General features: G+C 41.6%; 1 protein-coding gene across 1 annotated transcript in view; it reads right to left on the minus strand.

Annotated features, from left to right (window-relative positions):
- LOC124103227 (guanine nucleotide-binding protein subunit alpha-14) overlaps positions 1 to 15,954 on the minus strand; it is a gene marked incomplete at its 3' end in the record, with an annotated part of 216,144 nt that overhangs the window by 11,931 nt on the left and 188,259 nt on the right.

Here is a 15,954-nt window from a genome sequence, read left to right on the forward strand (position 1 = left end):
GAACACACAGCCAGTGTAATTCTACATCATGTACAACCACAAGAATGGGAATTTCTACTCCATGTATGTGTAATATATTAAAATACATTCTACTGTCATGTATAACTAAAAAGAGCAAATAAAAAAATTTAAAAATCAAAAAAGAAAGAAAAAGAAAATAACAGAGGAACTCTGCTTCTGATAAAGGACAACTAGAGAATTTGGATTGATTATCCTACCAAGAGCAGCTACAAGTGGTCCACGTAATATTTCTTTAAATATGCTCAAATGTATTAGATAGCTAAGAAATAGTAAATAATTGCTGATCCAGAACTCAGGGGTGGATGAGAGGCTGAGCCCAGAAAGTGGGATGCCTTTCCTGGGGCTTCTGCTCATTCTGGAAGGGCAGGGACAGGTCAGCAGCTCCTGTTTCAGTATCACAGGGCCAGCACAACAGGGGCTGAAGGTGAAGGGCTAGCAGAGCACAAGGCCCTCACAAGTCCTCTGGCCCTGGGTCAAGGCTACAGGGCAGCCCTCAGGAGGCTGCTGCTCAGCCTGGAATCATCAGTCTCAGAAATCAACCATCCCCAGACACCTGGCAGAAGAAAAGGAAGCACCCTTTTAGAGTTTGGAAGATAACATTTCCACACCGTCTAATTATTTCTTCAAATAAGTGTTCAGAACACACCAAAAATAATGAAGCCTAAGATAACTCCAGAGAAAGAGCTAGTGAAAGATGGCAAAGGGTGTGCCTGCCAACACTATCATTCACCTAGTCAGGAGGCACCTGGCTGCAGCCACCATCCATCCTCACGGAGATGTTCTTGCATTAACTCTCACTTGAGCTTTTGGAGGATGCCACTAATCTAAACCATAAGAGATGGGTTAACATTGCCCTGGTGGGAGGAGAAGAGAGCTGTCTCCCCTTTTTGCTAGTATAGGTATGGATCCCTGACTGTGCTGGCCACTCCTGATAGCACTTCCTAAGGGTGGGAACTAGGTCCGCTCTCGGCAACATCACATTCACATAACGTTCCTTCTCCTAAGATGTGTTGGAAAGAACCTGAATCCCTCAACCTCCAAGGGAGCAGAACATATTTGAAGTATAATTTATCAAAAAGCATCTGGTAGCCCCTGCCCCTATCCTCAAAAAGGCAACATCCTTATATAATAGTCCCTTGGTATCTCAGGGGATTGTTTCCAGGACCCCTTGTGGGTAACCAAATCCAAGTCCCTTATATAAAATGGCACAGCATTAGCATCGAATCTATGTACATCCTGCTACATAGTTTAAATCATCTCTAAATTGCTTGTAATACCCAATTCAATGTAAGTGCTACATGAATAGTTGTCACTATTCCCTAAACAATACAAGAAAAATAAAAGCTTGTGCATGTTAGTCTCAATATAGGTAAGATTTTTTCGTGTTTCTGTTTTCCCCAAATATTTTTGATCTGCAATTGGTTGAATCTGTGAATGGAACCCACAGATGTGGGGCCGGGGAGGGGGGGACTCTGTTTGACCAATGGAAGCCATCTCTTAGAAAACCATTTGTTTGGGCCAGTAAAATTGCATGTACACAGAGGCGATATGATACGTTTCTATTATATACCAAGACAGGGTTTTCTGTCCCTGTCACCATCTTGGTCCTCCTCCCTTAGCTTTTGAAGAGTTTTTAGTTTTTTAGCACATGAAATTTGTGTTATAAGTTTGATTTTTGTTAAAGTTTGATTTTTCCAGAGAAGGTCTGTCCTTCTTACTTCTCTATTTCTTTTCTTTATCCTGACTGAATCCAAACATGTCATCATTAGTGAGAAATGACCAAAGACCCTCTAAGTCAGTGTCTTAGAAAAACAGGTTTATTTTGTACTCCTTCACAGTCCATCCTGAGTCCAGGGTGGGTGTGGAGAGGACTCTGTTCCACACAGTGACCCAGGAACCCAGGTTCACTACAGCAAGTGGCTCACCAACTCCCAGGGCCCTAGGGTCTTTCACTAGATATTTGCACCTGGTCTTCAAGGGAGAAGAAATAGTGTAGAGCAGTAAGTTCTATGGGCGGGTGCTGGGCATGGTGGATTTCACTTCTGAATACAGTTCATTGGCCGGAACTAATTGAAAGCTTCCACCTGAGTGCAAGGGAAGCTGGGAAATGTCTTCCTGTGTGCTCAGGTGAAGCGTAAGACAGAATCTGATGAATGGAGAGCATTGTCTCTGACACAGATTCTTGAAATTTCTCTCTTACCACAGTGACTTCTGACATTTGGAAAGATGCCGGCAGGTGCTTTTGTATAGATTGGTTAATTTGCAGCCAGTGGGCCAAATCCAGCTCACTGCCCATTTTTGTAAATAAAGTTCTCTTGGAGTGCAGCCATGCCCTGTCATCCTCTGCCTGCTTTCCCATCTGAAATAGCAGCATCAGGCGGTTGTGATGGAGCCTATATGTTCTACAAGGGCTCACAGGCTATCTGGCCCTGTAGGGAAATTGTTCACCAACCCCTGGAAGAGACGGGTAATATATGATTAAGTGTGTTCAAGTAGTACACTACTATAACCTTAATTCTCTCATTTCATTCAACAAGCATGTATTTATGAAGCACCAACTCTCCTAGGAATTACACAGGTACAAGTATGTGACTATGGTAAAATATTGCCCAACATGTTTACGCTGGAGCTTATGGTCTTGCTAGAGATGATGGTAACCTGTGCAGGGTGTGAGAAAGGAGCCATTTAAAATTAGCCATTATATATATATATATATATATATATATATATATATATATATATATATATATATATATATCTCCCAGTGGAACAAGCTGGAATTGTCTTGATTTAGAAAATTTAGAAAATTTCCCCAGTTCTTTTTCCCTTACTTTCCCAAGCAAGTCACTTTGTCATATACTAGTTTCCTGGAGGTTTCATGTTGCAATTGCTTGTTCTTATAAAGTCTATATTGTGATAACCAGCCCAGGGCCAGTAACCAGATATTTCCAAAGAACTTGAAATCCAAGACAACAGGCTGGTCTCACAGAGGTGGATGGCACCATAATTCTCCCTGGGTCACTGCTGATTCTCAGGAGAAGCTAGTGGTTTCTTCCCTGCGACCCCCCAGACTGCTTTAAAACAGCTCCAAAATCTTCTCCCAACTCCCTATTAACAAACTTCACACTCAAATGAAAAGGGAAAGAAATGTCATTCAGTCACCAGCTAGACAGTTACGCCCAAGGCTGAGCAGAACAAACAGTAAGAAATGAAGTTCTTTGATTTCACTAAACTGGAGTCCTAACTGGACATCTTTCTCCCATAAGCTCATCTTAGGCCCAGATATACTTCTAGAAATTTCCCTGTGTGTGCCTCATAGTGATTTAGAACCTTCCCTCCTCCCTGCCTAGACATGAACATTAGCAACCACAAGAGCACACAGAGTGGTCACAGGCAGACTGGATGGAAGGACATTTGCAGAAAGTATGAAATTTGGAGAAAATGTTTGTAGAACTTTAAGATGCTCGAGGAGAGAAATATTCAGCACTAAGGACAGTAGGTTTCCTCAGTTACCTGATGACAGGGCTGAAGGACATTTGGTACAAGGGCAAATGTCCTCACGTCCTCAGGACTTTGTCCCAGAGACTGCAGGATTCTGGGGCTTTAGAATTCTGGTTTCAGCTGTTCAGAACTACCCTTTTCTGTCTTCATCCTGGGTTATTTATCCCACTGGTCTTGAGTCTTAATTTACAAAATGGGATACAGGAAGGCAAGATGAGGAGGCTCTTCTATGTCTAAACATTTCTTCTTCCTGGGATGCATGTTCAGTCCCAGCAAAATACAGAGTGCTCAGCTCTTTATAGGCTTTTAGTAGAGGACAATGATTATAATCCCATCTCTACCCTTTTCCCTCCTACCTTCCCAAACACGCTCCTCATGTGCTGCCTGGAAGTAACTAAGAAGTCCATGCAATCTTCATTATTCACAGATTCCGTATTTGTGAACTCATCTATTCACTAAAATGTATTCGTAACCCCCAAATCAAACAGATGGCACTTCCACAGTCATTCTCTGAGTATAGAATAGCAAAATATCCTAGTTGCCTGATAAGACAAAGGTGGAATGTGGCCAGCCTCTGCCTCCTTATCTTGGCTCTTGAACTGTTAACTAGCATTCTTTGCATGGTCCACCCAGCCTCATGTTTTTCGTACTTTCATAGTAATTTTGCTGACTAAAATGATCCCTGAGGAGAGTGCTGAAGAGGTGTCTGGTATTCCTAAGCACAAGAAGGCTGAGATGTGTCCTTAGAGAAAAAGTAAATGTGTCACATTAGCTTCCTTCAGGCCTGGAGGCACTCAGGATGTAAGCTCAGTAAGGGGTAAAATTCATCCAGGTTCTAAGACCTCATTGGTAAAGTAAGATGGGAAGGTGGAGGGAAGTGATCATTTCAATACTAACATTCTATAACCCAGGAATGAACCCTTTAGTTATAAAGCTTCATAAACATTTAGTGTTATAGACACCCTTTCTTTCAAATTATAGGGGAAAACACACCCTCTCCCAAAAGTCCACTCTGTATAGAAAGCCCAAAACCAATCATCACAGTTCAGGGAAGGATGAGTGAACCAGACCTCATTGAGGATGCAAGGAATTACCACCTAGAGCAAGGACCAGCCACAGCCCACAGCCACCAAGGATGAGATGCAGGGTGAAGGCTGCTCTGGGTTGGCCCTTGAAATCATCAAACTGACCAATATTTTGGCTCTTCTCTCAATTCTGTTTCACATGTCTTCAAAACAACCGGGGAGACAGCCATAGTTATACCCAAAAGATAAGATCAGTCCAACTGTTTTCTCTTTTATCTCACACAAACTTTCATCAGTGACCCCGAGGGCTCTGGACCAAGACTGTTCCAGATGGAATGCCAACGTGCCATAAAGCTACTCAGCCACTCTTCCCTATGGGAATGGAGATCTCTGCTGTCATCAGGTAACCGAGGAAACCTACTGGCCTTAGTGCTGAGTATTTCTCTCTTTGAGCATCTTAAAGTTCTACAAACATTTTCTCCAAATTTCATACTTTCTGCAAAAATAAAATCCCTACCAAGCAACCAGCCCAGCACATCTAGGTGGGTAGCAGATTATTCGTGTAAAAACATAGACACAGGCAGTCTCTTAAAATCCCCCAGTCCAACAGCATTCCACTCAATAGAGTGGACAGCATGCTTACTACGAGCTAGGTTTCTCGCTGGGCTCCAGGGGAAACAGACATTAATTTACAGAGCTGACTAAACAGGGACACCATCCAGCAGGAGACTGGACTGTTGGATCCAGATTCTCTTAGAAATGTCCTTGTCCTGCCATGGGTATGGGATAGGCATCTACTAAAACCACAGTCCCAGAGGGACATCAAGATTCACCGAAGTCACCCACTCATGTGATACATGAAGCGTGTAGATTTGCCGCTAAGTAGAAGCAAAGAATATCTGCACTCGAGACACGGTAGAGAGTTTAGTCTCTGCTGTCTAACTCTTATCAGTGTTGAAACTAATGGTATTTATGAATGGCTTTTCTAAAGCACACACAGTCCAGCTCGGCCTTTATTAGCAATTCCCAGAGTGGCATATTATTGTGTAAAACACTATAAAATGTTGCAAGCATCCTTAAAAAAAAATTCTATGTCCAAATAAGTTTAGGACAAGGCCTGAAACAACATTACCCACTGCCTTTTTTTTTAAACTGTGGAGCTTCTCAAGAGTGTGTGCAAGTTCACGTACTCTTCAGGGTCAGGGATCTGCTGTGGTCTCAATGTTTGTGTCCCTCCAAAATTCCTCTCCTTAAATCTAACCCCTAACATGTTGGTATTGAAAGACAAGGTCTCTGGGAGATGGCAAGTCCATGAGAACAGAGCCCTCATGAGAGGATGAGTGTCCTTATAAAAGAGGGTCTAGGGGAGGTTGTTACTCTGTCCACCAAGTGAGGACACAGTAGTAAGGTGCCATCTGGGAGAAGTGGCCCTCACCAGCCACCAAACCTTCTGGCTCCTTCATCTTGGACTCCCCAGCCTCCAGAACCGTAAGCAATAAATTCTGTTATTTATAAATTTCCCAGTTCAAGGTATTTTGTTATAAAAGCCTAAACCAAGTTAAGAGCTTAATTTCATTTCTTCACTGCTGTACCCTAAAGTGCCTAGATTCATGGCGGGCATATCAGTATTCTTTGAAAAGAGAAAGTGATATAAAAGATCTTTACATTGAGTCAACAGTGATAAAATATATTAAAGTCAAGGAGAAATGTGCACTAACAGTATATAATAGTTCATGAAAATATGTGACTATGCATGCCAAGTTCTAAAACTTCAAGTTTTATTTCCACATATTTTATGGCACATATTTATAAAAGAAAAAACACCACCATGAAACTACAATAGGATGCCATTAACAAATGGACTGAACTGAGAGAACATGAGCTGTCATGAGCCTGTGCATCCGCGACAAACAGAAGGTTGCTGAGCAGGGAGGACCAAATACTGCATAGAACTTTAATATAGAGCACTTCTGGGATATGCTACTTGCTGAACCAATGCATCAGTGAGCATCTGAAGCCCCATTTTGTCATGGGGTACAACTGGCCCAGACCTAAGAAAAACTCCATGGTTTGGAAAGTTGGCCCCCTACAATTTTTGTTAATTTCGGGGGCGGGGGTGTTAAATCTTCACATAGTTCAGTGTCTATTCTCAATTACCCAGGCACAAAGCTCAGCCCCTTTATACAGAGCAACCAGTCTGCTCAGTCTTGAGTTTCACAAGAGAAGGTCACATTGCACAGCCCCCTACTATCTCAGGTTAGTTCTAATCTCCCACCTTCTACTCCACTCCCCACTGCAGCTTGGGATTCAGAGGTTCCAAATTCTTTACCTTTTCTTATAAGAGTGACTGGAAAGCAGTATGGAGATTCCTGGGAAAGCTGGGAATGGAACCACCATTTGACCCAGCTATTGCCCTTCTTGGACTATTCCCTGAAGACCTTAAAAGAGCGTACTACAGGGATACTGCTACATCGATGTTCATAGCAGCACAATTCACAATTGCTAGACTGTGGAACCAACCCAGATACCCTTCAATAGATGAATGGATAAAAAAAAATGTGGCATTTATACACCATGGAGTATTACGCAGCACTAAAAAATGACAAAATCATAGAATTTGCAGGGAAATGGATGGCACTAGAGCAGATTATGCTTAGTGAAGCTAGCCAATCCCTACAAAACAAATACCAAATGTCTTCTTTGATATAATGAGAGCAACTAAGAACAGAGCAGGGAGGAAGAGCAGGAAGAAAAGATTAACATTAAACAGATACATGAGGTGGGATGGAAAGGGAGAGAAAAGGGAAATTGCATGGTAATGGAGGGAGACCCTCATTGTTATACAAAATTACATATAAGAGGTTGTGAGGGGAATGGGAAAATAAACAAGGAGAGAAATGAATTACAGTGGATGGGGTAGAGAGAGAAGATGGGAGGGGAGGGAGGGGGGATAGTAGAGGATAGGAAAGGTAGCAGAATACAACAGTTACTAATAGGGCATTATGTAAAAATGTGGATGTGTAACCGATGTGATTCTGCAATCTGTATTTGGGGTAAAATTGGGAGTTCATAACCAACTTGAATCTAATGTATGAAATATGATATGTCAATAGCTTTATAATGTTTTGAACAACCAATAAAATAAATAAATTAAAAAAATAAAAAATAAAAAAAATAAAAGGTAAAAAAAAAAAAAAGAGTGACTTCCCCTTTCCTCTGCCGTTCAGATACAAGGGAGAAGGGCTCAGATCATAACCTCCATCCCTTCAAGCCCAGATCTATTTTTTGAAACTCCTTTCCTTTTGGGTGGTCCACAGTCCATTCTCCCAACTTCTGTTTACAGCTGCCCCTGGGGGAAGGACCTTTCTCTCAAGGTGTGCATCTTGGCAGGTCTGTTTATTCAGGTGTCCTGCTCTCCCATGGCTAAGACCATACTTCAAGCAGAGTTATGTGATAATCTTGAGAGAAGGAGTAGATTGAATTCTTTAGTTTGGGTGGCATCAAGATTTTTCTAGTAGTGAGACCTGAGGAATTTCCAGGTTCCTCCCCACCTGGAGGCTGTATTTCAGCCTGCTTCTTGCTACAGCAAGAAGACCCATAAACTGTCTTCTGCATGTAATTGCCAGTTCATTTCTGTTACTTACAACCAAAAAACTGGCTCTTGGCTCTGCCAGTGGAATAAAGGCTTCTCTAACATGAACAGACAGGGTTTGAGAAAAAGAAAATTTTCCTTTTTTTCATTAACATCTCCCTTTATTAATGTTATAGTAACTCTAGTTTGGGAAATGCCCTAGATAATTGGGTTTTATTTCCACATCAATCCAGCAACCATTGACTTTAGAATTATGGTCTGTATTGGCTTTCTATATGTAAAAAATGTCACACATTTATGATCCTGTTTCCTGCAGGTCAGAAATCCAGGCACAGCATGAGTGGATTAGGCTCAGGGTCTCCCAAAACTGAAATCAGGATGTTTGCTGGGCTGTTCTGTCTCTGGAGCTCAGGATCCTCTCTTTAGAGCTCATTTGGCTTATTGGTAGAATTCAATTCCTCGTCAATACAGGACTGAGATTTCTATTTTCTGGCTGTCACCCAAAGGTCTGGTTCAACTCCTAGAGGCCACTCTCAGTTCCAAGCCAAGAAGCCCTCTCACAGCATCCCAGCTCCCTTCTTCAAGGTTGGCAAGAGATTCTCTTCAAACTCTAGATCTTCTTCCATGGAAAATTAGGTCAGCCACCCAGGGTAATTTCCGTTTTCATTAACTTGAAGTCAGCTGATTAGGAATTAACACCTCGAAAGCCCTTTCACCTTGGTTCCATCATATAATCCAGTCATGGGAGACACAGCCATCATAGCCCTGCACACACTCACAGGATGTATCATGAATGACCTGTCTGCCAGGGGTTGTGAGTCTTGGGGGCTATCTCAGAATTCTGCCCAGCACATGTTCTCAGTCGCAGTTCTGGGAACATAACTGCATTTTACTTTTCCCTTGGCTTATCTTAGAGGAGTGCCCACATGATCCACATGTGGCTGTTGGGGTTACAGTTTCCTACAGCAGTTCACATTTGCTGGATGATGCCCTCCCATAAAAAGATACGTTTTTGGAATTAAAACTCAAGAACATTATGCCTTGCTGAGGGAGTAGTAGGTTTTACTTTGTTGTACAGAGGAATCAGCGGCTACGGATGTTAGCATTATGGTCTATATTATGGACTTAGTCATGGCTCTCTTTTCCCGTTAACTACGGGGAAGCTTGGAAATGAATATGTGTTAAGTCTAAGTAACTCATTAGAAGTTTAGGGGTTCTCGTGTCCTATACTGCCTGTGTTTTTATTTCACCCAGCCTCACCTTTAAACTTAATTCAAACATTAATTTTGTCAATGGGTGTTTTTGTTCAGTAGATATTCTTGTAAGTAACCTCCAGTATATCATATAAGGAGAGAGGGTATAAATATAAGCGAATAAAAAAATAATAGCTAATATAAAATGAGTCACTATGTGATATCATATGACCTAATGTAAGCATTGTGTCATTTAATCCTCACAACCCTATGAAATTTAATACTTTACTATCCCTGTTTAATAGATGAGGCTTCAGAGAGGAAAATGGAGTAGTGGTAAATGATCATGCCAGTCCAGGTGTGCCTGACCACACAGCCTGGACTATTACGAGACCACACCCAACTTATTTAAATACATTTTAAAGGGAAGAAGGAGCAGGGACAATGACTGCCTATGAAACCCTCCAGACTAGAAAGAGACTGTCATATGTATTGTAACAACCAGAGGAATTGTTTCCTGCACACCTTGCCAAGCCATTGTTTTTATGCAACCTAAAACAATGTTCTCTAGGCTATAGAATTCAATAGGGGCTTTCAGAGATTTAAAAAGTGGAGAAGGGTTTGGAGATAAATAAGATCTTTCCAAACAACTGTAAGAGAGCATCTGACACCAACCGTTTCCATGTACAAGACTTCCAAGTACACACCATACAACTAAGGAGTAACATTCTTCTTAAAACAGAATATGGAAAACAATTAGTAATACATGGCAAGAAGCCATACCATTGTTTCCAGTTCACATTTTTTTTTAACTTTTAAAGGATATTATTATACAATAATCAGTTCTTAAAACCAATGTTTGTTTCTAATAGTTTATATAAATGTCAATTTCAATGTGATGATTACAGAAAAATAAGCATTGCTGGTTAGTTTGTATACTTACCTGTGTGACCAAATAGCTTTGACAGGAAAGTGCTAGACCATGTATTTCATGCCCCTATGACTCATGGTGCCATCTAGTGGCAGATTTCCTAATTGCATGTCAATTGAAAGGCAAGACTCCATGGGGCTGACTGCAGACCCAATCTGTAAAATAACAGCCAGAATGATGTGGGTTTTACCTTGAATTTTATCTCAGAGTTCATTTGAAGGCAAGAACCCAGAAATTCTCATTCTTTGAGAGCTATAGAATAAAAGAGAGACTGAGAGTTTAGCAGAAGGCATATATCTTTGCTACTTTGATTGGGTGGGGGGAGTACCAAGGATTGAACCCAGGGGTGTTTAACCACTGAGCAACATCCCCAGCCCTTTTTATTTTTATCTTGAGACAGAGTCTTGCTAAAGTGCTCAGGGCCTTGCTAAGTTCCCGAGGCTGGCTTTGAACTTGAGATCCTCCTGCCTCAGTCTCCCAAGTTGCTGGGATTACAGGTATGCAACATTGCACTCAGCTTTTACTACTACATTTAAAGCTAGTAGAATATTAATCAACAGCACAGATTCACTTGTTCTATAAGTTCTAAAAAGAGGACTACCACATTCTATTAATTCAAATTTTATCTGTAGCCCTCTGAAGTATATAAAAATTGGCAAAAAAAAAAAAAGTTGTTTCCACTAGTCTTAAAGTAAGCAAATGGTAAGAAACCGAGTCCAATTGTCACTGCCCCTAAATGTTCCATATGTTACTTCCTTAGTGATCTGATGGCCAGGTCATGAGGCTGACAGGCAACGCCCGGTCAGAGGGTGAAAGCCCCCACCTTCAGAAGGTAGCCAGTTACTTTTGCCTTCCAGGACCTCAGAGAAGCTGTTTCCTTCAATTGTGTTTCCCTTTGGCTCATCTTTCACTCCAAAAATACATTCATTTGGGCTGTAAATACCCCTGACCATGCTTTAAACTTTCAAAATCCTATTCCAATAATGATTCTAGTCTAGTTCTGCAGTTCTCTCCACATAAGAACTTATATTTTTGACAATAAAGAATTGCCACACAGTTCCCCAAGAACAGTACAAAACATTCTTTGCTTTTTTCTTTTCTCTCTCTCTCTCTCTCTCTCTCTCTCTCTCTCTCTCTGGTGTTTCACTTTTTCCATTCTTTTTCAATAGCTTAAAAAACTCAAACACACAACAAATATTTGGGTCACAGCTTGCTTTAATGATGTGCTTTTGAAATGCTGGTTTTAATCCTGATGCGTTTGGGGTTGTTGTTTTCCTTTTGCAGTGAGAACCCACAGGCATTTCTGCCTGGGAGTGGCGGCAGGAGGGCAGGGCACCCCAGAATTCCCAAGGGCCTCCTTACCCTTGGCTCTGCAGGAGGTTGCCCTAGTGCCCCAGCGCTGCAATCCTCAGGGCGGAAGTCCTGACCTTCATCTGTTTGGGACATGGAAAGAGGCAGGGGTTTCTAGGAGGCACCAGATCAGTCCTGATCTTCCTCTGCCAGCCATTATTCACTACTTCACTGTAAGCAAAACCAGATCCAAGTGCACAGCTTTAAGGGGGAAAAGAGGCCTCCTGGGAATTCCATGTGGCTGGAGGCGAATGTGGGAGCAGTGGGTGCTCTGCCTTGGTAGGGTTGTGGTAGCAGAGTAAGGGAGCAGGGATGGGCTGACCACATATATGCAGGCCTGAGGTGTTTCTGACCGGTGGAGAGACCCGCTACAACTGGGCAAAGTTAGCTTAGGCTCTGGATTTAATTACTCAAATAGCAAAGACTCATCTGAATATAATGCCAAATATAATTACATGACACCCTGTTGAATTTGAATTTCAAATACACAACAGATACATTTTTAGAATAAGTATGTCACATGCATTTGAGAAAAACATGTACTAAAGTATGATTTCAATTTACTACAGTATTTCCTCATAGTGCAAAATTTAGGAATATAATTAATGTAATAATTTAGGAATAAAAGGGAATCAGGATACTTTTGTATCAGAGATTAATGATCAACAACAGTGCATTTTCCCTGGCTTTCAAAACAAATTTGGCATTAATAAGGCTACACCCCCAAGGGGAAGCAGCAGAAATTGGTGTCTGTTTGTCCCTGAGTATCTCTGTCTTGCTTTCCAATGTTTTAGAAAGCCCATTTCTACAAAAAACTTAAGCTTATTTAATCACAAGATGGAAAGGAGTCGATTTTTCCTCCTTCTCACCTAAGGCCCCAGGCCAACCTCCTCCTAGGACTATGTCACCAGCACCAATTGTAACTGGCTCTCAGATTCAACCAACCATGGATTCAAAACATTTGAAAAACATTGTCTGTATGAAACATGTACTATTTCCATAGCATTTACATTGTGTTGGGTGTCATTAGTAACCCAATGTTGATTTAAAGTACACGGGAAGATGTGCATAGGTTATATACACATATTATACCATTTTAAAGAAGGGATTTGAGCATCCATGGGAATGATTAAACTCCATCCCAGACATGAAAAAAACCAAGAGGGTAGGTAGGAACACACAAAAATGTGAAAGAACTTAAAGCCATTGAACTGTTCACTTTAAAATGGCTAAAATGGTAAATTTATGCATTGCATATTTTATCACATTTTTTTAAAGGTAAGAAGTAGAGGAATTATCTCACTATTAGATGACTGACAGCTCAGTGCAAAGCCTGTCATGCTCTTGTTTCAGAATCTTCTCCAGGCTTCCTCCTGCCTGCAGTCAAAATGACATCTGATCTCTCCTCTTTCTATTTGTCTCCATGTGCCCTTTACTTCAGCTGTGTGCAGACCCATGGCCTTTCCTGCTTCTGGATGTCTCTGAACATACCATCTCCCACCTCCGGGGACCCCTCACTTTCAGCTTTTCACCTCTAAGGTCCAACCTGCAAACCCTTTCCCCAGCTCTCCCTGACCATCCAACTTGAAGGGCAGGCTGGGCCCATGATTTCTCCTATTTAAGAAATATTAGCAATACCTGATCCCTCAACATTTTCAATTTTTATTTTCCAAATGTCAAATCAGCTTCTTGGTTGACAAGTATAATGGTGTGTCCTTGTCCAACCCTAGAGTCCCCTGACTTACAGGTACAAACTTTCTCACAGCCCATGGGGCCTACAAAGTACCTTTTTATACCCACTCTGCACTCTGCTAGGTGTGTCTGTGCTCCTGTCCATCCCCCTGCCCCACAGTGGCAGGGCTCATGCAATGTTTGCGGTCTGGTCCTGATGAGGCTGTTAAGGTAGCAGGGGAACTGCCTGTAGCTTCCACATCTCTGTGTCAGGAGCACCCCCTGCACCCTATCCGGACAAGGTCATTTCCTTCTCTATTTTGGGTTCCTTGCTATTGTTTCCCTACCCTACCAACCCCTGTCAGAAAGCTCTTCTAAACTTTGGTAAACTGAACAGTGTCCCCATCAAATTTATGTTCACCAAGAACCTCAGAATGTGACCTTTATTTGCAATTGAGGCCTTTGTAGATTTAGTCAAGACAAGGAGTCAGATGAAATCACACTGGATTAGGATGGGCCCTAAATCCAATGAGAACATCCTAAAAAGAGACAGCAAAGGACACAGAGAAAGATAGGGAACAAGGTAACATGAAGATAGAGGTGCAGACGGAGGTGGTGTTCACAAGACAAGGAATGCCAAGAATTGCTGGTAACCACTGGAAGCTAGGAGACGGGCCTGGAACAGGTTCTCCCTGGATCCTCCAGAGGGAGCCACCTGCCAGCACCCAGATTTCTAACTGTTGGCCTCCTGAACCATGAAAGATTAAATTTCTGATGTTCTAAGTCACCCAATTTGTGGTAATTTGTTATGACAGTCTAGGACACTAATACACAAACCCACAGGGAAAACTGGGTCTCAACATACTAGGACGGAGGATGTCTGTAAGCAACTGTGACCAGAGTCTAGACAGATTCTCATGGGAGCTCTTGGAGGAAGTCAGGGACCTCAGGGATGAGGACAGCCAGAAAAATGGGAAAGAAACAAAGGTGCCAAAGAGCATCTCCAGCCAAGTGACCCTGGCTAGCTACGGGGAACAAAGCAGGAGCATGCCCAGGACAGGAAGAAAGGAGTGGTGATTATCATCAGAGGTTGTGGAGCATGGATAGAACTGGGGCCAGATCCAGGGCTGCTGACTTTGGTTTTTCATAAATAGGATTAATAGTGTCTCTCATATGAGTCTCACAGAAAAGCCACACCAAACCAAACCAGAGGGATCAAAAGTGCTCAGAAAATAACCTGTAAAATTAGATCATTCGTTTAACTCAATTTACCTAACAGACACAGTTCCATTAACTGTGATAAGTAGCAAATATTCAGTCTTCACTAGTGTCAATCAATCAGTGAATAACAGTTCCTTCAGGAGTTTTAAATGCATATTCATCGATGATGTTTTCTCTAGGTCCCGGTGAGGGGGTGACATAAACCCTGTTGAGAGTAGTATGAACTTTGCTGTCCAACGTGAGACCCTCCGACCAGCACCAGTAAAGTTTGGGAGCTCTTTGAAAATGCAAAACCTCAGGTCCTACCCCAGACCTCCTGACTCAGAATCTGAAACTTAGCAAGATTTTCAGGTAGTTCACATTCATATTAAATTTTGAGAAGCTGTGGGATAAAACATGACCTTGCTCTAAAGATTGATTCTTATGATATCCTTCTGGAGCAAAATCATCATATTATAAAAGGAAAAACCCAACTTGGGGAACTTGCCCAATGTCCCACACTCATAGACAATTTGGTAGGTTTCAAACCTAATCCAAACGCATCTTGTGAGCCACTCTACTTTACCAAAAGGAGAACAAGTCAGCAAAGGGACTGCTTACCACCATTAGAATCAGCCAGGAAGCAAACAATGTCTGTCTTATACAGTCCTTGTAGTTTTATAGTCACTGCTATTTATGGATATTTACAAAATATACCCCCTAAAAGTGCTTCTCTTAAATAAGTATGCCTTTATATTTATAATTTATTGAAAAATAACATTACAGCAAACCATCTTTCCTTAAAAAAATCCAGGAGTATTTCTAATAATTTTCTAAGCAAGCATAGAAAACAAAGAAATTATATATTACTTTTAGTCTCTACAGTTTGAATATGGTTGGCATGCATCTTCCAAGGGGACCTGCCTTGAAATCTTGGTCCCCAGTTGAGAGGTGGAAGTCTACTGGGAGGTTCTTGGGTCATTGGGGGCCCTATCCTTAGAAGGGATTATATATTTCTCTTGAGATCCTGGTTATTTCTTATATGAGGTTTGTTTTTAAGGAGAGTGAGCCTAATTTCTCCCCTTTCTCTGGCTTCCTGTTTGGTGACGTCATCTCTTCTTCTCACATTCGCTACTGCCACCATGTAATTGGAACAACAGAGTCCTCACTAGAGCTGAGCCAATGCCCGCATCATACTTGAACTACTAGAAATAAATAAGTAAATAAATAAACCTCTTTTAAAAAATAAGGTTAGCCTACTTTAGGTATTTTGTAGTAATGCAAAACAAACAAATAATACGCTTTATAATTTTTGGCTTTTTAAAAGTTGCTATTGGGGTATCAAGGAAGGAGGTGGGGAATATTAAATCATGTGGCTGCTGCTGCAGGGATTTCAGGCTGAGACCACTTGCCCAGCTTGTAAAGTTAAGATCGGAGTGTGAAGATGTACTTAGCCACATAGTTTAAGGC

Source organism: Marmota monax, unplaced genomic scaffold, assembly GCF_021218885.2.
Source record: "Marmota monax isolate L192 unplaced genomic scaffold, Marmota_monax_Labrador192_F-V1.1 WCK01_AAM20220418_F8-fsc00172, whole genome shotgun sequence".
NCBI classification, from domain to species: Eukaryota; Metazoa; Chordata; class Mammalia; order Rodentia; family Sciuridae; genus Marmota; species Marmota monax.